The sequence below is a fragment of the Herpailurus yagouaroundi genome, unplaced genomic scaffold, assembly GCF_014898765.1.
Source record: "Herpailurus yagouaroundi ecotype Mexico unplaced genomic scaffold, PumYag 160, whole genome shotgun sequence".
Classification (NCBI taxonomy): Eukaryota; Metazoa; Chordata; class Mammalia; order Carnivora; family Felidae; genus Herpailurus; species Herpailurus yagouaroundi.
The window spans coordinates 45992030-46018547 of NW_024412401.1; the positions used below are offsets into that span (position 1 = coordinate 45992030).

The following is a 26518-nucleotide window of genomic DNA, read 5'->3' on the forward strand; positions in this document are numbered from 1 at the left end:
GTTCATGCTCTGTCTCTCTCTATCCCAAAAATAAATAAACGTTGAAAAAAAATTAAAAAAAAAAAAAAAAAGCAGAATTCTCTGATTACACTTCTGTTTCCATTTCCTCACCTCCCATTCTCTCTTAAATTCACCCCAATCAGCCTCTCACACCAATGCTCTACTGAAACAGTTCATGCCAAGGTCCCCTAGGACTCCCATAGTGTTTAAATACTGTGAACAATTCTCAGTCCTCACCTCAGCTGACCTCTCAGCAACAGGTGACACAGCTGACTGTTCCCTACTCGAAACATTTTACTTCCCTTGGCTTCCATCCAGTACTCTACTCTTAGTTCTCTTCCTACTTCATAAATTACTCCACTGGCTCCTTTCTTTCTTATCTCCAGAGCCTCTGACTGCTGGAATGCAGCTGGACTCAGCCCTCACACTGAATCCCTTCACCACTGTACCTGCACTCATTTGGCAATCTCACTCAGGCTTGAGGCTTTAAATACCACCTATACACTGAGGGCAACTGAGTTTATATCACCCTTAGTTCTAGACTTACACTCAAATACATAATCAACATATCCACCTGGATGTCTAATAAAAGTTTTAAATATGCCCCAAATTAATTCCTGACCCATCCCTCCCAAAAAAACACAAAACTTTACTTTGCTCCTTCCAGTGTTCCCTCTCTCAAGAGAAGGCAACCACTCCTTCTGATAGCTTATCTCAAAAAGAGTCATCCTTGACAGCTCTCTTCCTGCCACACCCCACATCTAATCCATCACCAAATCTTTCACCTTTACCTTGTTCTCTTTACCTAGAGCAATAGGATCCACAGTGTTCCCTTTAAAATTTAAATTAGGTCATATGCTTTGCTCAAAACCTTCCAAGGGCTTGGTCTCTGCTTAAACACCTAACGGCCTACAAATCCCTAATAATCTGATTCCCCTGAACTTCTTGGCCTCCTCCCCTACTGCTCCCCCTTCACTGTGTTCCATCCACACTGGTAGCCTTGCTGTTTCTCAAACAAGTCACACATTCCCCTCCTCAGAGCCTCGACATCTGCTATTTATTATCACAGATATGCACATACCTCTTTACGTCTTCAGTTGTCTTCTTAAACATCCTTACTACGAGCCCATCCCTGAGCATCATATATAGCATAGCAACCCCTCCTCCAGGACTTCTCTGACCCTGTTTATATCTCTCCATAGGATTTATCACTGGCATATCTTTGCTTACTCTTTGTTTTGTACACCTAGAGCAACGCTTGGCACAAAGGAGAAACTCAAATGAATTTCTCAAAATAATTTTTTCATACAGCATCATAGTCAATGTTCACAATCCCCTGAAAAGTAGTAAGATATGGAATTAATGGTATAATTTATTTTATAATCTTTAAAAATATGAAAGCACTGGGGCGCCTGGGTGGCTCAGTCGGTTGAGCGTCCTACGTCCGCTCAGGTCATGATCTCAAGGCTTGTGAGTTTGAGCCCCGCGTCGGGCCCTGTGCTGACAGCTCAGAGCCTGGAGCCTGCTTCAGAGTCTGTGTTTCCCTCTCTCTGCCCCTCCCCCACTCATGCTCTGTCTCTCTCCATCTCAAAAATAAATAAATATTAAAAAATTTTTTTAAATATGAAAGCACAAATATACAAAAATGTTAAATAATTTGTCTATGATCATACACCAGCAGAGCCATCTCTACAACTGGGATTGGGTCTCTAGCATTTTCCAATTCACATTACTGTGACCATGAATAAATCAAAGAGCAGGTGTATATTTAATTTTGCACGGTAATCTTTAAAAGCTCAGCCTGGAGTGCCTGGCTGGCTAAGTTGCTGGATGTACAACTCTTGATCTCAAGGCTGTGACACACTGCATGTGGAGCCGACTTAAAAAAAAAAAAAAAATTTAATTAAAAAAAAATTCAAAGCTCAACCTGAAATCTAGTCCTTCCTTTATACCACAATCAAACATGAAGTAGTACCTAACTATACATGCCTCAGTGGCTATTTATTTTCTTCCCACTAAAAGGCTGTGATAGCATCAGGCTATTTGAAATTTACATATCTTATTGTGACAATTCTGATCAAAAGGAAAAGGGAGCAATGAATATGCCAAGAAACAGTTAAGTATTCAAGTATTCTCTATCCTTCCGTGCCCAACGCAGCACACTTAACTCTGAAGGGTAAGCCAGCACCTTGGTAAACAAGCTTCAAAGGGTATCTTTGGTTCTCAAAAGACTTTTTGTTGCCGTTGTACAGAACAGAGCATGGCAAAGAAACTGTATCTGGAAAGAGAATGGACATGATTGTTTTTCTTAATTAGTTAAGCTTGCAAAACCACCTCAGAACCTGCAATCTAGTTATAAGCAAACAGTCATTTGGTGTTTTAAAAATCACCAATTTTAAAACAAATAGAAGTCATTCTTCACCTTGGCAAAATAAACAATTGGTTTAGTCTCAAAAAAATGCATACCTTCACCAAGTATTATGTCAATACAGAAAAACTTTTCATATGTAACAGTACTAAAAATTAAGAAACAGATTAGATCTTTTAGTAATATAATAATTTAATTTCTAGACTCTTGCCAACACTCATTCTCCTCTTTCTGGCATCCTCTGCCACAGTTGAAACTGTGTATCTAGGTCAGAAAAGACAAGTAGCTTTTCAGAACAGTTCAATATCTTTGGCACAAGTGTTGATATTATAATTCAATCCTTCCACAAACTCCTTTTAAAATACACTATGATGGGGGCGCCTGGGTGGCGCAGTCAGTTAAGCGTCCGACTTCAGCCAGGTCACGATCTCGCGGTCCGGGAGTTCGAGCACCGCGTCGGGCTCTGGGCTGATGGCTCGGAGCCTGGAGCCTGTTTCCGATTCTGTGTCTCCCTCTCTCTCTGCCCCTCCCCCGTTCATGCTGTCTCTCTCTGTCCCAAAAATAAATAAACGTTGGGAAAAAAAATTTAAATAAAAAATAAATAAAATACACTATGATGTAAATCACAAGATTAGTACTGTACAGACAGTAGTCTAATATTTAAGAAAGCCACTGAAACAAATACTTTAAATGCTAGATTTAGAAAACTGATACAGGGGCGCCTGGGTGGCTCAGTCGGTTAAGCGTCCGACTTCAGCTCAGGTTGCGATCTCGCAGTCCATGAGTTCGAGCCCCGCGTTGGGCTCTGGCCTGATGGCTCAGAGCCTGGAGCCTGCTTCTGATTCTGTGTCTCCCTCTCTCTCTGCCCCTGCCCCGTTCATGCTCTGTCTCTGTCTCAAAAATAAATAAAACGTTAAAAACAAAGAAAACTGGTACAGGTCGTGAGTTTGAGCCCCACGTTGGTGTAGAGATTACTAAAAAGTAAGCAAATAAACCAAAAAACAAAACAACAAAACTGATAGAGGTAATGAGCTACAAAACAATATAAGGTAGGCGATACAATGTAATTCATATTAGAGCAATGGGTTTAGGGTAAAAAGATCTGCCTTCAAATTCCAGCTCTGCTACTAATAAACTGGCCAATTTTGAACAAATCTCAACCTCTCTGAGCCTCAATTCCTTCAGTTATAAAGTAAAAGGGTTAGACTACACCTAGATTACTTTTTAGGTACTGTCTTTAAACATGATTCTGTAATAAAAACAGAAATCTACAAGTACATTTTATATGAGACAGATTAAACTTAATCCTTAAAAGTTTATGTTTTTACAATGTAATCATATTTTAAATATTGTAGATAAAACTAAAAATGAGATAGGTGAGAAAATTTGAACATGGAGTAATTTGTCAACATTATGGAATTAGTTCTAGAGGGTGATAATGGTATTATATAGGCTTCTCTTGGTGGGGGTATTCATATCTAATTTGAGAGATATTTACAGATGAAATTATATGAAAATCTGGGATTTTCTTCAAAGTAACGTAGTTGAGGGATAGTGAAGTAAGACTAGACTTATGTTGATAATTACTGTAAGCTGATGACGGGTTATCCATGGTTCAAGGGGGGTTCTCTCTACTTGCGTATGTTCAAGTATTTCCTTATAGAAATTTAAGAAAGGTTTTTAAACAGGAGCACATTTATCAAGAATCTAAACAGCCAATTTTCAATTTACCAGTAGTAAAATGAGATTTTCATGTCATATTTTCTTCAGGCACAACATATCTGCTTTAGAGAATCCGTATTAACTGCACAAAACTAGAAATATAAAACCATCTTGGGGAGCAATTTAGTAATAACCAACAGTCAAAGATGTGGGTATCCTATAAACAACAATACTATTTTTTTCTTTTTTATAAGTTTTTATTTCTGGGGTGCCTGGGTGGCTCAGTCAGTTGGGCATCCGACTTCGGCTCAGGTCATGTTCTCACGGTTTGTGGTTCAAGCCCTGCATCGGGCTCTGTGCTGACAGCTCAGAGCCTGGAGCCTGCTTCGGATTCTGTGTCTCCCTCTGTTTCTGCCCCTCACCTTTAGTTATTACTAAATTAATATATATAATATTATATATAATATATATTAACATATATTAACATATGTAATAACATGTATTAACATGTTATATAATATATATTACATATATACGTTATGTATATGTATGTAATGTATACATACGTACATATAATGTATATGTATATGTATTATATATATGTTAGCATATGTAATTACTAAATTAATATAACTGTTAGTTATTACTAAATTATGCCTCTCTCAAAAACAAATAAATGTAAAAAAAACCAATTTTTTTAAAGTTTTTATTTCTTTTGAGAGAGAGCACACATGCATAAGCAGCAGAGGCACAGAGAGAGAAAGAGGAAGAGATAATCCCAAGCAGGCTCTGCACTGTCTGCCTGATATGGGGCTCAAACCCACGAACTGTGAGATCATGATCTCAGAGAGTCGGACACCTAACCGACTGAACCACCCAGGTACCCCAACAATATTCTTTCTGGTTACAGTTACATTATCTAGAGAAACTCCAACACAAACACAGGTAGACGGGTTTAAATCAATGTTCAATGCAGCACTTTTTATAATCACAAAACACTAGAAAACTAAATGTCCATCAACAAGAGAATGGAGATATAAACTGAAGTTAAAGAATTACAGTGATACATTTCATCATTTCTAAACCCACAACAATGTTGGGTGGAAAAGCTAGCTGCAGATGAAGTATAAAGTGATTCCTTTCATGAAAGCTTAAAAATGCATAAAATCGGGGCGCCTGGGTGGTGCAGTCGGTTAAGCGTCCGACTTCACCCAGGTCACGATCTCGGGGTCCGTGAGTTCGAGCCCCGCGTCAGGCTCTGGGCTGATGGCTCAGAGCCTGGAGCCTGTTTCCGATTCTGTGTCTCCCTCTCTCTCTGCCCCTCCCCCGTTCATGCTCTGTCTCTCTCTGTCCCCCAAAAAAATAACATTGAAAAAAAAATGCATAAAATCATGTTATATATAATTTATGGGTACACACGCACACTATTTTTAGTATAAAAATCATTCAAGGTAATGACAAACAAAAAATTCAGTAGTGGTTATTACTGGGAAAAAGAAGGAACAGAATACATACACAGTATGTATCTGAGTACTACTTCTTGGGAAAAGAATCCACAGCAAATTTGGAAAAAGTGAAAAGTTGTGTGTGGTGAGTACACATTATTTATTATATTCTGTCTATAGGCCAGAAACAATTTATAATTTCCAAATGTTTTCTTTTAATGTTTCTTTTATTTTTTGAAAGAGAGAGAGATAGAGCACGAGCACAGGAGGCAGGGAGAGGGGGGGACACAGAATCCGAAGCAGGCTCCAGGCTCTGAGCTGTCAGCACAGAGCCTGATGAAGGGCTCGAACTCATGAACCATGAGATCATAACCTGAGCCCAAGTCAGATGCTCAACCAACTGAGCTACCCAGGCGCCCCTTTAATTTCAAAATGTTTTTTAAAATTATGCCCACATGTGTAATACTCAGAAACAAAAAGGAACCTTGGTCCTCTTAAACAGAAAATTATTTTAGCTGTCTTAGCCCTTGGGGATTACCACATTTTTCAATTTAAACCAAATATTGCTATTGAATAAAAGATACAAAAAGTTCCCCCAACAAAGAAGATTATGAAGTGTGTGTGTATATTTAAGTGGAACAAGACATATTCCTACACAGATTTACCCAGGGGAATAACCAGACTTTCAAAGTATTAGAGAGTATAGGCTAAAGTCACTGTCAGTGTTTGAAGGGCTCAAACACTGCAGGGGGTAATACTGCTCAGAAACATTCTAATTCTAAATAAAAGACCAAGTAGTACTTTTGTTAGGGCAGAACTATGGAAACCCTAATACATTTCCCAAGTCCCTGTATAACCTGGCAAAATTCAACCTCCAAGTTCTGTCTTCTCGGAAGGTTTTGTCAGGATTTGATTATAGGCTTTGTTATGGGAAGGCTCAGAGTAGGCTTTAACTCTAGGGCAGAAGCCAGAAAATCTTTTCTTACAGGGCCACACAGTAAGGTTTTTTTGTTTGTTTTTTTTTTAAGTTTATTTTTGAGAGAGAGAGAATGAGAGGGAAGGAGGAAGAGAGGGAGGGAAGGAGGGAGGGAGGGAGGGAGGGAGGAAGAGAGAGAAAGAGAGAGAGAGAGAGAGAGAAAACACACACACGGGAGGGGCAGAAAAGGAGGGAGACAGAGAATCCAAAGCAGGCTCTGCATTGTGATCGCAAAGCCCAATATGGTGTTTGAACCCATGAACCATGAGATCACCACATGAGCTGAGGTGGGACGCTCAAACGACTGGGCCACCCAGGTGCCCCCCACATAGTAAATCTTGTAGGCTTGCCAGGCCTACAGTCTGTGTGCAACTATTTAACTTTGCCAATCCTTGCTTTACCTCATGGTCTTTGTAGTGTTCCACCCACACGCCCAGGGTGTTGATCAGGTCTCTCTCTCAGTTCTGCCTGGGCCAGAGCTCCAATACCCCACAGCTGTACAACCTCTAGCATCTCTGTTTCATTCCCAGCTTTGGGGCAGCCACTCTGATAAACCTTCCAGCTTTTCTCCCCCATGGACAGCCCAACTCTTCACCAATAATTCACAAGGAACCCACACAAAAACATTTGGGAGCCCCTCCCAGAGAGCTCCTCTTCTCCAGTGTCCTGCCCTAAAGATTCTAGCCATTTTAGCTGCCCCAAATTCTGATTCAACACAGGCTACCGTGTTCTGCTTGGATTCCAGCTCAAGAAATTGTTCTCAGGCAGAAAGCAGGGGCAATTGTGGGGCTCATTTTACAAATTTCAAGATCAGAGGCCTGTTGTCCAAAGCCTGAAAGAGTTGCTTCACATATTTTGTCCAGTTTCATGTTTTTTTATAATTTTTTTTAACATTTATTCATTTTTGAGAGACAGAGAGAGACAGAGCATGAGCAGGGAAGGGGCAGAGACAGGGAGACACAGAATCTGAAGCAGACTCCAAGCTCTGAGCTGTCAGCACAGGGCCCGACGCGGGGCTCGAACTCACAAACTGCGAGATCCTGACCTGGGCGGAAGTCGGACACTCAACAGACTGAGCCACCCAGGCGCCCCTAGTTTTGTGTTTTTTAATGACAGAAAGGCCAGTCCAGAACCAGATACTCCATCAAAGCCAGAAGTAGAAGTTGTAATCAATAAATATTCTAGTTTCTATTATATATATCAAGACCTGTACTGGCACATAGCTAAATATGAAGCAATGGTATAATCCAAAGGGCATGAGGGTGAGAATAACTAGCCATTTATTCATTTATGCATCCATCCATCCATCCATCCATCCGTGCAACAAATACTTACTAAGCATCTTATTGTACCAGGAAAGTGCTGACTTTATGTCTTCAAGCCTCGGTATTAGCACAGCCTACATTAGGACCATAACCTGCCCTGCCAATCACCCAGGTTTTAGGAAAAAGATTAGTTGAGAAAATGCATATAAAAGCACTGGACAAAGGCCTACACAAATACACATTATTTCTGTGATGGCAACAATCATACCCTTATTAATAAAGCACAAGTTCTCTGTGTACACTTGCCCAACAGCAGAAACATGAAAAAGGATGGCTGTGAAAGAGCAGGATATGTGTGTGTGCACATGCATGTGCACCCATGCTCTGGAGGGGAGGAGATTTCAGAATTCAAATCTGCCAGGGAACAAAGTGCATATATAAAAGTGACAGGAGATATGGGTACCTGCCATACAAACGCTTGTGACAAGATAACTGAATAACAGAACTAAACTTAAGTGAAGTCCCTTTTTGAAATTTAAAACCAAAATATAGAAAAAATTATCTTTGAAAATGTTTTATTGCAGAATGCTTTAATACAAATTTCTTTAAACTTTATTCCAACTATTTTAAAATTCAAGAATAAAAATAATTTCTACTATAAGTAATATATTCATATCACATCCTTTTAATAAAATGGATCAGAATGGTCATAATCATTTTCTCACCAATAGTCATTATTCAAAAAAAAATTTATTTATTTATTTTTTTTTGGGGGGAAACATGTAATAAGGTCCAGAGAAAAGGTAAATCATTCAAGAAACATATAGGCTGGTGAGAGTTTAGGGAAAAATCATGACAACAGACCAGTGATCTCCACTCGGGTAGCTGAGTTAGCACAGATGGGAATCTAGTTTTTAACAAGGGTTTATTTTCTATTGGGGTTAGGGATGAGCAATGAGTAGTCACAAACATCTTAAGCTACATTCTTCCTTCTCTGTTGTCCTACTACTGTAATCTCAGGCCTTTAAATAAATGTCAGCTGTAATGTTAACAGACATTGGCATACAAAATAAGAAAAACAAACAATTCCTTAAAGACACAGAAGTGTTGACCATAAAATAAATTGTATTTGAATATGTTAAAATGAAGAAATTTGGGCATCAAAAAACACCCTAAAGAAAGTGAAAAGCGAAGTCACATATTGAAAAGGCTTTTGGAATACATACCTCCAACAAAAGTACCAAAAACATATAAAGACAACTTAAAATCCAAAAGAAAACCACAAACAAGCCAGGCGAAAGAAAAAACAAAATAAAAAAAACAGAAGTCATGAACAAGCATTTCACAGAAAAAAAAAAATCACAAGACCAATAAAAACATAATACCATTTCTACCCACTGAAGCTGCAAAAATTTAATCTGACAATTCCAAGGGTTGGAAAGGATATATTCATAGAGACTTTCATAGATTGATAGTGGGAAAAAAATGTTTGGCATAATGTCTACAAACTGAATAATCCCATGTTCATTACCCAGGGTTTTATTCCTCAGTATACATGGAAAGAAACTTACGCACAAGAGACATGTATTAAAATGATCACAGCAAAACTGTTCAGAGCAGCAAAAACCTGGAAAACAAGGAAAATGTCCATTCACAGGAGAATGAATGAATAAACCATGTTACATTAATGTAATGGATTATTCCCAGCAAAGTAAAGGAACTACAGTGACATGCAACAACGTGGATAAATCTTAGCAATGCAACATTAAGTAAAAATATTAAGTCTCAAATGATTACATATAGAATGTCTTTTTTGTAAAGTTACAACCAAAATAAAAATATACACGTTCTAAGAATCCATAAAGATGTGATGAAGCTATACAAAATCAGAGAACTAGAGAATTCAGGCTGTGAGGTCTGGGTGAAGGGGGAGGAATGGGGCTGGGGAACCTAAAAAGTCAGATGTAGATTATTAAGGATCTATCCTTTTGTTCTGGTAGTAGGTTCACAGGGGCTTATTAAGTTTTTAAATATAAATTAAAAACAGGCTATATGTGAGCTAATAAGAGCATGCCCTAAACAAGGATTATGGCTAATCCACTAATTCTATCCACAGTATATCCAATTTTTTACTTTATTTTATTTTATTTTTTTTAATGTTTTTAATTTATTTTTGAGACAGAGAGAGAGCATGAGCAGGGGAGGGGCAGAGAGGGGGGAGACACAGAATCTGAAGCAGCCTCCAGGCTCTGAGCTGTCAGCACAGAGCCCAACGTGGGGCTCCAACTCACAGAGTGTGATCATGACCTGAGCCGAAGTCGGATGCTCAACCGACTGAGCCAATCAGGCACCCCTATATCCAACTTTTTAAAAGGCTTCCAAGCCTATGTTAACTAGAGCCTATGCTGACTAAACTGAGTTTTCGTCTTCTTGATTGGAGTATAACTTTTTTTAAGTCAAATCTACTCAACTGTAAATAGCTGTTATTTTTCCTAGTGTGGTAACTTTAAAAATATGAATTGCTGACATAGTATCCTAAGTTATTATGCCAGTTATTATGTCTAAGTCACATACTATGATTGTACTCCCGGCACACCCAATACAACGATATTCATGAAGCCGATATTCATGAAACCGCAATTTAGTAAGTACTCTTAGCTTGCTACATACTGGAAAGGGAACAAAAACTTCCACGATCCATAGAAAATACCCTTGCATTTTACAAAATGACTTGTTTCTCGCCTAACCCTTAAAATATACATGCCAACTCAAAAGAGTCGCATAACTCATAAATGACACTTTTAAGTCAACCTCGGTATTTTTTCCACAAACTTCTGTTCGGGAAAAGAGCAAGTGCAAAAATTTTTCCTTAATGCAGATCTTCTCAGCTATCAGAAAACTTAAACTTAGGGTTTTCATAACAACGCAACCATTTAAGTGTCTACGTATATATTTAACATTCAAAAAAATAAGACTGTAAAAACAATTCGTTCTACTCAATTTGTGCATTTTGTAATTTCCAGCTAATATGGTTTTTAAACTCCACATTTACCTACCTCTGACACAGGTTCAAGAGGAAAACAGCACATAAATAACTGACAAACACACATGAAAAATGATATTCATATGTAAAAGAGGAAAGAGGTCCCCTTCTCTATTGTTTCTCTCTCTTGTTTCAGTGCGGGGGGGGGGGGGGACAAACTTCAAACTTCTGAAATAATCTATTTATTAGCTGGAAAGTTTTAAGTTGTTTAACCATTTGGGTAATAACACTAAACCAAAAAAGTGAGAGAGAAAGATAAAAGGGGAACGACCAAGGAACACAAGTAATAATGTGAAAAATGAACTGTTATTTTGTGAAGTGTTATTATTCACCTGTCAAACACTCCCAGATCTAGGTTTTCCAGGGTAGAGCATTCACATCACTATCAAGGATGTTACTCTCAAGTAAGTAGGATTAGAACATTAAAGGCAATATAGAAATAGGAACATTTCCTACCGGCATTATCATTAGGCAGATAAGACACCAACTAGTGAATAAACTTGTGTCTTAATACCCACTACCTTACAACATTATACAAAACAATTCTCATAAAGCGATTATACAAAGTAAATTCAGCATCACACACAATCCTGTGTGATTCAAAGTCTCATCATCTGACAGATGGAAAAACAGACTCATAAATTTAAGAACCCTTACAAGATCACTCAACTAGTAAATGGCAGCAATTAAATGCAAACTAGGGACACCTGGGTGGCTCAGATGGTTGAGCCTCTGACTTCAGCTTAAGTCGTGATCTCACGGTTTGTGGGTTTGAGCCCCACGTGGGGCTCTGTGCTGACAGTTCAGAGCCTGGAGCCTGCTCCAGGTTCTATGTCTCCTTCTCTCTCTCTCTCTGCTCCTCCCCTACCTGCACTCTGTCTCTCCCTCTCTCAAAAATAAATAAACATTAAAAAATAATAATAAATGCAAACTCAAATCTACTGACAGACTTCGATTTACAAAAAACTAAATGGAAAAAAAATAGAATATAAGTCAGGAGACCAGGGCTATCTAGTGTTGGAATGGCTACAAAGAGCCACAGAGACCTTTCCCCTGGCCCTGTGGATTCTACTTCCTGAAAAATAATACCTCCCACCCTAAGTGCTTCACAAGGCTACTCTGAGGATCACAGACTAACAGTTGTGCAAAGACTTTGGAAGTTACAGTGTTATATAAACAGGGAAGATGACCCTTCCAACCTAACCAATGACAATGAGTCGTGAACTCAAGGGACAGCAACACAACACCATGAGCTTGTGACTGGTGTTTTTTTTTCAGTCTGCAACAAATTCTGCAGTTCAAGAAGAATTCAGACTAAGTCTCAATTATTCAGTGTGTGATTCATAAATGGAAAAATACAACCACTGGGTTCATTTATCAAAATTTGATAGTTTATCAAGACAGGAGAGCAGAATAAATTCTCTCTTGCCTAAAAAGGCCTCCTCAATCCCTATCAGTAATAATGATGAGGCCACAGTAATAACAGCAATGCTTGCTATATGCCAAGGATTTGGCTAAGCATTTTACATGCTTTACTTCATTTAATCCTCAAAAACCCTCTGTAGGAGATGTGATTATATCAATTTTACAGAGGAAATAGTCTAGAAGAATGATTAATTTATCTGAGATCAAGCAGCCAGTCAATGGCAGTCAGGATTCGAAACAGACAACCTGTCTACAGAGTCGACAACCTGCAGCTCCTCATGACTCATTCTACTCTGAAGCATCCACCAAAAAAGCCCACTCATCTCAAAGGCTACCTCTCCAGGAAGCCTTCCTTCATCCAAGCCTAAAACCAATTCTCTCACAAAGCACCATTTCATTCCTTCTGTAGTGACACCTCTATCTGCCTATCTTATACAGTTATGAAAGAACAAATGCAAAAATCCATGAACATTATTATGAATCTTGACATACATATACATACATACACATGCATATGTGCATAGAAGAGCAAACATGTAACTATCTGAGTCTTGAGTGCCTCCACCCTAAAGAACCATCCACATCAAGACCATTTTGAAACTAAACAAGAATGTCTTCAAACATTCTTAACAGAGACATGAAGTTATTTGCCCTGTACCATAGGGTGAGTGACAGAGCCAAGATATGAATTCATGTTTATTTACATAGTAACTTACATTACTCAGTCAGCTGCCTGATTCTTAGTACTATCAGTACTATCAGTACTCAGTCAGCTGCCAGTGTTCTTAGTACTATCTACATTGCTCACCTAATCATTTAGCCTCTCAGATCTTAATTCATTTTTAATTTTTTTTAAATTTTTATTTATTTTTGAGAGAGAGAGAGAGACAGAGCATGAACAGGGGAGGAGCCAAGGGAGGAAGACACAGAATCCAAAGCAGGCTCCAGGCTCTCAGCTGTCAGCACAGCCCAACACAAGGCTCCAACACACAAGTCAAGAGATCCTGACCTGAGCCGAAGTCGGATGCTTAACCAACTGAGCCACCCAGGCGCCCGTCAGATCTTAATTCTTAAGGATGAAGGTGGGGTAGGGACCAGGCCATGTCAATCTCATTTGCTACTGAATCAACAAATATTTACTGTAGCAAAATTATAGAAATTAAGTACATTGTTGGTAATGTTTAAAACTCCATGAGAGAAAAAGCCTTCAGCTTCCAAGGGAGATTCTGGACTACAGGTTTTCTAGAGCACAAAGTCAGGCCTACTCCCTCCCTATCCCCAATAACAATGAGAAAAAGAAAGGATTTCTAAAATCTGATTTCCCAATTTTGCTGAAAATTAGATTCAAGCATGCTTACTCAGTAACCTATTCTCAGAAATAAGATGCTTGGGGCACCTGGTGGCTCAGTCGATTAAGGGTCCAACCCTTGATTTTGGCTTAGGTCGTGATCTCGGAGTTCCGTGGGATCAAGCCCCTGGTCTATGCTGCCAGCACGGAGCCTACTTGGAATATTCTCTCTCTCTCCCTCCCCCCCAACCCATCTCTCGTTCTCTCTCTCAAAATAAATAAACTTTTAAAAAGAAAAAAAGAAAGAAGATGCTTACCTCTTGGAATAAAATTTTCAAAATACCACCCTTAACTTCTTAAACCCTTTACCTTCACTAGGCCCTCAGCTTAGACAGCGCCTTCTGCACATAGCCTTCCCTGATCTTGAACTCTGCCTCTTCCTAACCCTTTGCCCAACCTGGACTGAATTAATTAGCCCTCCCATATTCTTCCACTACACTAGCGTTGCCTTATGTTGCACCGCTTACCAGTTCTGTAACTACATGATCCTTGAAGGCAGATACTATGTTTTGCTCTCTGCTGTATTCCTTGTATATATCACAGTACCTGGACAGTAAACTCTCAAATATTTGTCAAATGAATAAATGACTGATGACCCAATTATGACTCTGTCTTGGTACTTTCGTGGGAGGCATATGAGAAACCTCTTCATCATTCTCCATAGCTGTAGCGTGAACTCGTTAACTTAGACAATCTTGCCATAGGGCTCTCTACTGGGCTCTGTTCAAGCAGGTGCTATGACCACAGTTACTGTGCACCCTTTGCTTGCTGGGAAGTAAATTAAAGCTTATAAGCGTGTACTTCAACTGAGATGCTGACTGCAATTCATTCTACAGGTGCTTTATTCCCAGATAATTCACTTGAAGGACCTGCTCATATAAACAGCAAACACTGCCACCACAGCATACACAATTACATGACCTATCTTGTGAAATGATCACCTTGGCAGTTAACTTCATTTTTGATCCTCTGTGCTCCACAGCGTGTACAAGACACTTTACATTAATCATCTGATTTTCTATTTGCATCAGCCCATGATCAGTCTCCATTTTAAGGTTCCTCGGTTGAGGAAATGAAACTCACAAGGATAAATCTATAATCTGAACCCAAATCTGTTAGGTGCCACAAACCTGTGGATCTCTACACTAAAGTGTCTTCAAATAAAAGATACCTGCCTTGATTGTTTCATAAGGTATGGTCAGTTAAACAACTAAAAATTGAGCTAAAGGGGTCAGAAAGAAACAATCATCCAAGAACTTAAAATGTAAGATGAGGCTTTCCATTCAGCTTTAAATAGATTCAAACTCAACTCAAAAGATAAAAGGCGCTTCAAGAACCAAAACTCTCAAGGCTCCTGGGTAGCTCAGTCAGTTAAGCATCTGACTTCAGCTCAGGTCATGATCTCACAGTTCAAGAGTTGGGAGCCCTGCGATGACAGCACAGGGCCTGCTTGGGATTGTCTCCCTCTCGCTCTGCCCCTCCCCCACTCTCTCCAGTGCATACGTTCTCTCTCAAAATAAACTTAAAAAAAAAATAATCAAAATTGTCATAATGAGAGTTATACAGTCTTAAATGAGGCTGTCATGAGAACATTTAAGTCACTGTTAGAAGCTGAGCTTTTTTCGAAACAGTTAATCAAAACGATGAGTACAAGGATAAACTGACCATCTGTTAACAGGGTGGTTAAAGGTTAGGAAAGCAGACCAGAAGAGAGGAAGAAAGAAAAAAAATCTCCTATTCCAAGAAAAACGGACCATATGCGAAGTTGTTCCCTTGCCAATTTACAGAAAACACAAAGAATATGGAAAATAGGAAAAATGTGACAGTATTTACAAGAATTTTCTTTTTTAAAAAAAGCTGCCAATTAAAACAAAAGGTTCAAATCATTAGTAGAGACCACAGAACATCTGACATACAATCTAAAAAACTGCACTATGTGTTTAGTTCCTCTAGACTTAGAGTATGTTCACTGAAAGGCAATTTCTCTAGCAAAATCATTCCAATAATGCATATCTACAAGATTTTTAATACAGTGACTAACGTTAAACCTCACTTAAAATTACAATTAGCTACTTGCTGCCGGTAAAGGCATTTGGTTTAATGCTGAACTATTCTAACCTTAAAAGAAATACATAAGTGGTGTCCATTCTTAAATCATTTCCCTTTCTGCTTTATGACAATATTTGATGACACTGGCATTTTAATATTGTAAATCCACAATGTTTCTCTGACATATGTTTGCTTTTCTATTTCTTAAAAGATTAATGAGCCCTCACTTAAATGCATTCCCAGTCCGTCAGTCCTGATGCTTCAATGGCTTTATACAATTTCCCTTGGAAAAAAAGCGTTTTGTTTTTTTTTTTTTTTACTCTTCATACCTATGGCAGAAGCTTAGTTAGCATCCTGAGGTTACACTCCATTTACCGAAGAGACCGTATTAAACAGAACCCTGAGATGTTTCTAAATTCAGCAACCAGTACAATTTCTACATCTTTCCTATGACAAATTTACAGCTCCCTCCTACGATACACTGTTTTGTCACAGGTTTAACAATACCTCCTTCCCTCTCTTCTGACTACAGATTCTTAACATGGAATGCTTTCTTCACTATTATTGTTACTGACAAAATGAATTAACTGAGGAACAGATTAGAAATGATACGTAATATATAATCACAAAAGTGATGCAATGGGGAAATGACCTAAGTGAATTACATAGCTTTATATACATTAACACAACTTCAAAGGTTTAATATCCCCTACACCTAGGTGCAGAGGTATGAAACAATAATTTGGTTCATACTACTTACCCTATACTCATTCTACTGGTAACTAGGATTGTGATTACTATAATCATTGGTTATAGGATTGGTTACTATAATGTACATCATCTTATTCAGTAATAACAAGAATAAAATGATGTCGAATACTTAAATTGTGCTTACTCTGTTCCAGCCATTGTTCTAAATACGTTGCATATATTAATTTATTTAATCCTTACAATTATGAGATAAGTACTATGATTATTTCAAATCCACAAATAATGAAACAGGCTTTGAAAAGTTAACTAATGGACAGCATAAGTAAGGAAGTGATAGAGCCATAACTGAAACTGAGGTTGGAATATGGAGTCAGGACAAGCTCTTACCCTCTAAGTAATACTTTCTGCTTTCATTATAGCACCCCCACCCCCAACTTCTCTTCAAAGACTCCCTGTCACCTAAAAGACAGAGAAGAGGAATTTATGGCTCTCCGTAATGAGGCCCCACCTCACATACAACCTTATCTCCAACATTTACAATCTTCAGCTAGAGCCAATCAACGGTGCTGCCATCTCCAAAACCATTATCCATGTCTTTCTTCATGTGATTTGGCCCTGCCTAAAACAGCCTCTACAATTCTCTACCCTCAACAAATTTTGCCTGGGGTTCAGACAACATTCCACCTCCTTTCCAGGACACTCTTTGACACTTCCAACGAATTGTGAGATTCCCTGAGCATAAACTCTTTCAGGAATTACTGCAACCGATCACCATTTTAGCTAACAGCAATATACTGCCTCATTGCAACTTGAATGTTTTTGGCATGCTTTTCTCCAAACTATAAATTGAGGGTCAGAATTATTTCTCAAAATCTGATATCTGCCTCAGTCTGTAGCAGTGTTATACATATAACAGGAACTGGATAAATACTGTTGAAAAAATGAATATAGGGGCACCTGGTTGGCTCAGCAGGTTAAGCGTTCAACTTAGGTGCAGGATCTCACGGTTTGGTTCATGGGTTTGAACCCCACATGGGGCTCTGCACTGACAGTAGGGAGACTACTTGGCATTCCCTCTCTCACAGTGTCTCTCTCTGCCCCTCCCTGACTTGCTCTTTCTTTCTCTCTCAAAATAAATAATAAACTTAAAAAAAAATGAATATACACTTTTCTTTAGTGACAGGCAGTAAGGCGAAGTGGGGAAAGCATAGGTGTTGATGTCTAATAGACCTGGATTTTCATCTTCCATTTGCTAACTGTTTGACATTGGCAAGTTGTTCTGAGTATTTCTATTCTCATCTGTACAAACAAAAATAAAACCTACACCCCACAGGGTTGTTATAAAATTTAAGTGAGAGAAAAAAGACAAATTACCTTCAAAGGAGAGGCAGACTGACAGCTCTCAATATGTACAATGGAAGCCAGAAAATGGAGGAATATCTTCAATGTGCTTAAGAAAGTAACTTGCAATATAGGATTCTGCATCCAAGGAATATATCCTTCAGAAATGAATGCACTTTCCAGAAAAGAAAAAGAAAGAAAAAAAAAAGTTTGCCACCAGCAAACTTTTAACACCTGTATTAAAAGAAATTCTAAAGGCTGTTCTTCCAGCAGAAAGAAAATTATCACAGATAAAAGATCGGACAGGAGGGGCGCCTGGGTGGCTCAGTCGGCTGGGTGTCCAACTTCGGCTCAGGTCATGATCTCACAGTTTGTGGGTTCAAGCCCCACGTCAGGCTCTGTGCTGAGAGCTCAGAGCCTGGACCCTACTTTGGATTCTGTGTCTCCCTCTCGCTCTGCTCCACCCCCATTCACGCTCTGTCTCTCTCTCTCAAAAATAAATACACATTTAAAAAAAAAAAAAAAAAAAGATCGGACAGGAGAGGAGCAAAGAAAGTGATAAATACAGTTGACCCTTGAACAACACACGGGCTTATGGGTGCTGACCCCTTCCCATGCAGTAGAAAATCTGCATATAACTTTTGACTCCACCAAAATGTAACAGTAGTACTAAGAGCCCACTGTTACGCTGAAATGGCCCCAATAACATAAATACTCAATTAGCACATACTGCGTATGTTACAGGTATTATTGTACTCTTACAATAATGTATGCTAGAGAAAATATTATTTAAAAAATCATAAGGAAGAGAAAATACATTTACAGTACTGTCCTGTATCGAAAAAATCCACATACAAAGGGACCTACGCAGTTCAAACCTGTGTTGTTCAAGGGTCAACTATAAATCCAAATTAATGTTAACAGTTCTAATGTTACAAAAAATAACAATACTGACTTATGGGGTTTAAACACATAAGTACACAGCTAATAACAACATAAAAGTTGAGATGAGGGTAAAGGAAGTTAAAGTGTTCCAAGATGCATACACTGTCAAGATAAAGGATAATGGTACCAAGTAAAAACGGACTCTAACAACTCAAAGAGGCATGACAAGAAGCACCTGGCTGGCTCAGTCAGAAGACTGAGCATGCAACCCTTGATCTTGGGGTCGTGAGTTTGAGCCCCACATTAGGTGTAGAGATTACTTAAATAAATAACTTAAAAAGATGCATGATGAATTTTCTTTAAAAAACCATCAAAAGAACTGAAAAAAGACTATACAACCTCCAAAGTAACCAAAGGGAAAAAGGTTATTTAAAAAGGCCCCAGTCTCCTTACCTTTTTGTTTTTAGTGTCAATGTCTTTTTTAGGAGTCCAGGTCAACTATCTTATGGAATGCCCCACATTATGATTTCTCTGATTACTTCCTCATTTCTGGCAATAATACAACCAGAGGTAATGTTACACAGTTCTTACTGCATCAAATCAGGAAATACTTGATGTCAGCTTGGTGATCCTAAGTTTAATCACTTGGTTAAGGTGGTAAATGCCAGGCAGGTCTCCACCGAGTAAAATTATTTTCCTTATCTAAATAGTAAGTAATCTGTGATGTGATACTTTAATACCGTGTGAATATCCTTTTTCCCTAACAATTTAGCAGTTTTAGCATTTACTAATGATCCCTGCCTGAACCAAATTACACTGGGGTATGCAAAAAGGTGATTTTCTAATTATATCATTCCTTTTACATTGATTTTTCTGGTCATCTTATGCAAAGAAGACCACAATCTTTCTCTCCACATCTTTCCTTCCTCCCCACCCTACTCATTATTAACTAATAGAATATTCTTAAAATTCAATTCCCATTAGCATCATTCTTTGTCATGCATACTCAAGTTGTCTCCAATTTGGCCAGTAGCAGGCTTTACAAGCTTTGAACCTTTGAACCTGAACTGCTAGTCTTTGATAGCTCTCCTGATTTTTGGTACAAGATGTCACACAGTCAGCTAGCACTTTTCCTGTCCCATACCTGGAACCAGCTCCAAGGAACATTTCTCTAAGACTCCTTTTAGAGGGAAATAGTACTGAAAATTGAATTATCTGGGCACTGGGTATGCTTTTCTCTGCTGGGCCGGTGCTGGGCCCTTTCAGTAGACAGACCAAGTAAATGTATTTATTTTTTAAATCATAAGTTCATATTGATATTTCCATGTCAGATTTAACATTACAAGGTTTTTTTCTTCTTGGTTTTATTTTCTTCCACTAAAAATCTGATTCTAAAAAGCACTTTATGTATGTGCTTTTTAGTTAACAAAAGTTATGAAACGAGGCTTGACATCTCTTTATGGTATAAGCCTTCAGAGGCAAGATGCTTCATGCCACTTTATAAATGTTTTATTTTTGATTTCTGACAAACAACAAGGGTGCTAGTAAAATAACAACAAAGCAGAAGAGAAGGTAGAAAAGCCACTCTGGAAATACTATCATTAGCTAGTCAAAATTCCACATGGATTGACACTGGCAGAAGGTGAACGTCCTTTCTTTCCTAAATTACACTCTGTAACATACATTTTAAAGTTCCAAATCTTGGAATGCCACAGAATAAAATATGCTGAGAAAAAAAAAATCCATTCACATTTTTATATTAGTTCTAATCTTTATAAAACAGATGTGAGCTCCCTTTGTAAAGAAACAACTAAGTGGCGCCTGGTGGCTCAGTCTGTTGAGCGTCCGACTTCGGCTCAGGTCGTGATCTCACAGTCCGTGAGTTCGAGCCCCATGTCGGGCTCTGTGCCGACAGCTCGGAGCCTGGAGCCTGCTTTGGATTCTGTGTCTCCCTCTCTCTCTCTGCCCCTAACCCACTCGCATTCTGTCTCTGTCTCTCTCAAAAATAAATAAACATTAAAAAAAAATTTTTTTAATAAAATAAATAAACAACTAAGAAGAGATAAAGCTGACCAAATAGATACCAGACCAGGCCTTGTCTAATCTGTGTCCAATCGTGGGCCCAAATCTTTTTCTGTAATCTTTTTTCCTAAGAGCTGGGCACACCGTTAAACAAAAATGCAGTTCTTCATTCATAGAACAAAAAAGCTTTCATTAACTCTCTCTCCCAGTTCAGAAACTAAAAAGGGCTATCTATTACCAACAGAATCCAATCAGATTCCATCTGACTCAATTCAACCCCATCACCACTGTTTCTAACACACCACTCACTTTTTTTTTTTTTTGGAAAGAGACAGAGAGTGTAAGCGCATACACGCACGCACGCACATGCACGCAGGGAAGGGGCAGAAAGAGAGGGAGCCAGAGAGAGAATCCCAACCAAGCAGGCTAGGTGCTGTCAGCACAGAACCCAATGCAGGGCTTGAACCCACAAACCATGAGATCAAGACCTGAGCTGAAACCAAGAGTCAGACAGTTAACCAACTAAGCCACCTAGGTGCCCCCATACCACTTCTAATTCGGTCATCACGAAGTTCTCGCCCCTCAAAAAATGCCAAGATTATCCCAGCCTACAGTCTTTTACCTTTTTCATGCAACTTCCACTGAGTATTTACTACACACATTCTATCTTGATGAATAGGATAGCTCATATTTGCTTTCGAGTTTCCCTTTATATACATTCTATACCCTATACTTACCACTAAGAGGATAGAGATTTTTTTTTAAAAAATGAAATCTCATATCAAAGAGTTAATAATATAATAGACACATGGGACTGATTAGGTAGAATCAAACAAGTATTATCCTGGGGTACAAAGTCTTACTGAAAGGAAAGAGATGTCAAAAAAGATGTAACCAACTGGAACTCACATATACTACTGACAGGAGTGTAAAGTGGAAAAAGTAATTGAGAAAACTTTTTGGCATTCTCTCTTAAAGCTAAACCGACACAGAATCCATGACCCAGTAACTCCACTCCATGTTACATACCCACAGAAATGTGTATATATGTAAACCAAAAGATGTGCAAGAATGTTCACAGCAGCACTTACTTGTATTAGTCAAAAACTGGAAATAACCCATACTTCCATCAATAGAATGGATAGTGTTACATTCATACAATAGATCAATATGAAATAAACTCTTAACACACACAAGAACATGGATGAAGCTAATCAATGTTGAAGTGTTGAAAGAAATCATACATACCAAACATAACATACAGCTTTGATTATATAAAGTTGTTAAGAGACAAAACTAGTCAATGTCAAGATAGTTGTCACCCAGTGGAGGAGAAAGTGGGGAGTTTCTACGAGAGGGCATGAGAGAGGCTTCTGTTAGTAATACTCTATTTCTTCTTCTGGGTACTGGTTAAAAGGATGAATTCACTTCATGAAAATCCATATTGTAAAATCCAGGCTCTATATACTTAGGATTTATGCACTGCTTCATTTTCCTTCAATGAGAAATTTATTTTAAAAAGACAAGTGATGGGGTTGGGGGGGGGGGGGGGCAGTGCCTGGATGGCTCAGGCGCTTAAGTGTCTGACTTTGGCTCAGGTCATGATGTCACGGTTTGTGAGTTTGAGCCCTGGCGTGGGGCTCTGTGCTGACAGCTCAGAGCCTGGAGCCTGCTTCGGATTTTGTCTCCCTCTCTCTCTCCCCTACCCCTGCTCATGACCTGTCTCTCTCTGTCTCTCAAAAATAAATAAATGTTAAAAAAAAAAAAAAAAAGAAGAAGAAGAAGAAAAAAAGACAGCTGATGGAGCACCTGGGTGACTCAATCAGTTAAGCATCCAACTCTTGATTTCGGCTCAGGTCATGATTTCACTGTTTGTGGGATGGAGTCTCTCATTGGGCTCTGCGCTGACAGCATGGGGCCTGCTTGAGATTCTCTCTTTCCCTTTCTCTGCTCCCTCCCTCCCCTGCTCACATGCTCTGTCTGTCTCTCTCAAAATAAATAAACATTTTTTAAGAAGACAGATGAGAAAGAAGTAGGTAAGTAAACTAGCATTTACATCCTACTAAGTGGAAAGCACCTAATAAGTTCTAGACACTGCATGGAAATTATTTTATCTAATCACAGCCACCTCTGGAGGTAGATATTTGAGGTACACATGTGTCATTTTAGTAGCCCCACATCTGAACCCCCTTTCCTATGTTTGGGGATCCCCCTACCTTATGAAGCAGAGCCCACTCCAGAAAGTGATTCAAAAGTAACGACTCAAAAAGCTAAGTCTTCAGAGAATCCATTCAGGCAAGTGTTAGCTGCACTGAAGCTTTATCAGGTTTCCAGGGACAGCAGTTTGACTTACAGTGTCTGTGTCCCCTGATGGTTTTGGCAGTTCAAACTGTAGTGTCTGTGCCTAGGATAATGTTCCTAGATACAGAACTTCTGAGCCTCTTTCTCTAGCCCTCCAAGGGATTCTGTGAATCACCAAATAATATCCTATTCCTAAGTTCCCTTGCCAGAGTCCATTTTTCTTGCTTGCCATTAAGAGTCCTAACAACCCATTTGATAAATGTACAATAAGACTCATCACTCTGAAAAACAGGCAGTTTCTTATAAAGTGAAATACACTTACCATCCAGCCCAGCAATCCCACTCCTATTTACCTATGAAAAATGAAAACATGTCCAGACCCCCCAAAATATTTTGAATATACATATAATACACAAAAATGTGTAACAGCTTTACTCATAATTGTTAAAAACTAGAAACAGGGGCACCTGTGTGGCTCAGTCAGTTAAGTGTGACTTTGGCTCAGTCATGATCTCATGGTGTGAGTTCGAGCCCCACATGGGGCTCCTCACTGACAGTGCAGAGCCTGCTTGGGATTCATTCATTCATTCATTCTCTCTCTCTCTCTCTGCCTCTCCCCATTTGCTCATGATGTCTCAGAATAAACTTAAAAAGTTAGCAATAAAATACATCAACTGGTGAATGAATAAACAAATTGTTAGTATATCCATATACTGGAATACTAGTCAGCAATAAAAAGATATCAACTCCTGATACATGTAATAACATGAATGAATCTCAAAAGCATTAGGGCTAAATGAAAAAGGCCTGACTCAAAAGGAGTCACACCTAGTGATTCCATGTGTATGACATTCTGGAAAAAGTAAAACTATAGGAAAAGAAATTAGATCAGTGGTTGCCAGGGATGGGAGATAAAGGGAGGTGACTGACTACAAAGGGACCCAAAGGAACTTCTTGCAGTGATGGAAACATTTTATATCTGGGTTGTGGTGGTAGTGACATGATTGAGAAATTGTCAAACTTCATAGAATTGTATACCCAAAAGAGGGTGAACTTTACTAAATGTAAAGTATGTACCTCAATGTACTTGACTGTTTCAATGTACAGTGTCCCGACTGTTTTAAAATACTCATATATACAGTAAGAAGCAGATTCAGTCCTAATTCATATGCCCATGTCCCAAAAGACAGAATTTGTGAAAGGCACAGAGAAGAAGGGAGTGGGAAGGAAAATAGATTCTATGCTACTCTTTTCTCCCCCAAACTTTTGCTTATGAAAATATTTCAAGACCTGCCTCTGATACCATCTCCCTCATATAGCCATCCATTTATTTGTTCATTCCACAAATATTTGTTGAATGGCTACTATGTGCCATCCACTGTCCTAAATATTTAGGACACATCAGTAAACAAAACAAAAATCCCCGTCCTTGTGGAGCTTCAGCCTAGCAGAGGGGTTGGGAGGAGGAGCAATACATCAAAAACATCATAATTAAGTCAATAATGCAGCCAATCAATGTTAAAGTCAAGTGTTATGCAAAAATAAAAGAGAGCAAAATAAGAAGAACCCAGAGTGTGGAAAGAGCAAATTGCAGAATTAAAAATTAGAGTAAGCAGGAGCACCTGGATGGCTCAGTTGGTTAAAATATCTGACTTCAGCTCAGGTGGTGATCTCATGGTTCATGAGTTCGAGCCCTTCGTTGGGCTCTGTGCTGATAGCTCAGAGCCCTGGAGGCTGCTTCAAATTCTGTGTCTCCTTCTCTCTGCCCCTCCCCTGCTCAAGCGCGTGCGCGCGCGGGCGCTCGTGCGCGCTCGCTCTCTCTCTCTCTCTCTCTCTCAAAAATAAACATTAAAAATAATTTAAAAATAACTAAATAAAAATAAAAATTAGAGTAAGCTTACTTCACAAGTTTAAAGAGGTGAAGAAAATTTTAAGCACAAGGAACAGCAAATGCAAAGGCCCTGAGTCTAAAGCATGCCTGACCTGTTTGAAAACAGCAAGGAAGCCAACTGAGTGAACCAGACAGAATAATGGTAGATGAGGGTAGAAAAGTAATAGGGTCAGGGGCCCCTGGGTGGCTAAGTCGGTTAAGTATCCAACTTTGGCTCAGGTCATGATCTCCTGGTTCATGAGTGGATAGCTAAGAGGCTGGAGCCTGTTTGGGATTCTGTGTCGCCCTCTCTCTCTGCCCATTCCCCACTCACCCTCTGTCTCTTTCTCTCAAAAATAAATAAAAACACTAACAAAACATTAAAAAAAAAAAAAAGAAATAGGGTCAGATGAAACAGTGAAATGGAAAGCCCATACAGAGTTCCGGCAGAAAATGAGTAGGACAGGACATATTCTCAAGGATTATTCCAATTATTGTATTGAGGTAGACTGTTGGAAGCAAAGATACCTTAGCAGGGGATCTAACTAAGAATCTTTTACAAAGATCCAGGTGAAAGATGATGACCAGTCCGTATGATGCCAAACAATAAAGGTGGTGAGAAGGGATATGACTGTGTATACTTTGAAGGTAAAGCTGCCAGGACTTCCTAGAAGATTGGATATGGAGTGTGAGAAAGGAGGAATGAAAGTTAACACCGAAGTTTTTGGCCTGAACAACTGGAGGATGGAATTTTCATTAGACATGGGGAGACCCATAAGTAGAACAGATTATGAGGAGAAGAAAAGGGGCTTGGTTTTAGACATTTTCCATTTAAGATGTCTAGTAGACATCCTGGTGAGGCTATTAAGTAGGCAGTTGGATATATAGCTCTGAATTACAAAAAAAGAGATCTTAGAGATATCAACTTGGGAGCCAGTGTACTAATAGTATCAAAAGATGTGTAAGTATGCATAAGATCCCTAATGGGAACTCCAATTTTAAAGAGGAGAAAGGAAGAAACAACAAAGGAAACTGGTAAGATCTAACCAATAAAATGGAAGGGGGCAGGGGGGTGACAAAAATGTGTGGTATCCTGGAAGCCAAAAGTGAAAACAGTGTACCAAAGGAGAAATGAGTAATTAACCGTGTCAAATGCTGTTTATAGAACAAACACAATGAGAACTGAGAACTGACTTTGAATTTAGGTGAAAGGTTGTTTCAACTGAGAAGTAGGAAAAAAAGCTTATGAAAGAATGAGATGGAGAAACTAGAACTCACAAACATTGTTGATGGTAATGTAATGCAGTCCTTTTGGAAAAGTTCGATGGTTCCTCAAAGTATTAAACATACAGTTACCATATGACCCAGCAATTCAACTCCTAGGTATGCACCCAGAGGACTGAAAACATCCATTCACACAAGAACCTAATATGAATGTTCATAGTAGTATATTTCGTAACAGCCAATAATATCACAACATGGATAAACCTTGAACACATTACTAAGAAGCCAGCCAAAAATGGTCATATATTGTATGATTCCATTTACATGAAATATCCAGGCAGATCCATAAAGACAAAAAGCAGACTAGCAGTTGCCAAAGACTGGTAGCAGGAAGAAATAGTGAGATATTGCTAAGAATGAGGTTTCTTATGGGATAATGAAAATGTTCTGGAATTAAGATAGTGGTGATGGGCATACAACTTTGTGAATGTACTGAATTATACACTTAAGATGATGAATTTTACGGTATGTGAAGTATGGTATGGTATGGTATGGTATGGTATGGTATGGTATGGTATGGTAT

The 26518-nt window shown here is 38.9% G+C and overlaps 1 protein-coding gene across 9 annotated transcripts in view; it reads right to left on the reverse strand.

Moving 5' to 3' along the window:
• STRBP (spermatid perinuclear RNA binding protein) overlaps window positions 1-26518 on the reverse strand; it is a 153607-nt gene that overhangs the window by 85140 nt on the left and 41949 nt on the right. Inside the window, exon 1 of one of the 9 annotated variants that reach the window (XM_040482246.1) lies at window positions 9288-9311. The exons of 7 other annotated variants lie outside the window; for them this stretch is intronic. The gene's annotated coding sequence lies outside the window, so the exon portion shown is untranslated. Of the gene's footprint in view, window positions 1-2188; window positions 2287-9287; window positions 9312-26518 lie in introns of those variants that run through there. One more of the 9 variants, XM_040482245.1, reaches the window with a different exon arrangement.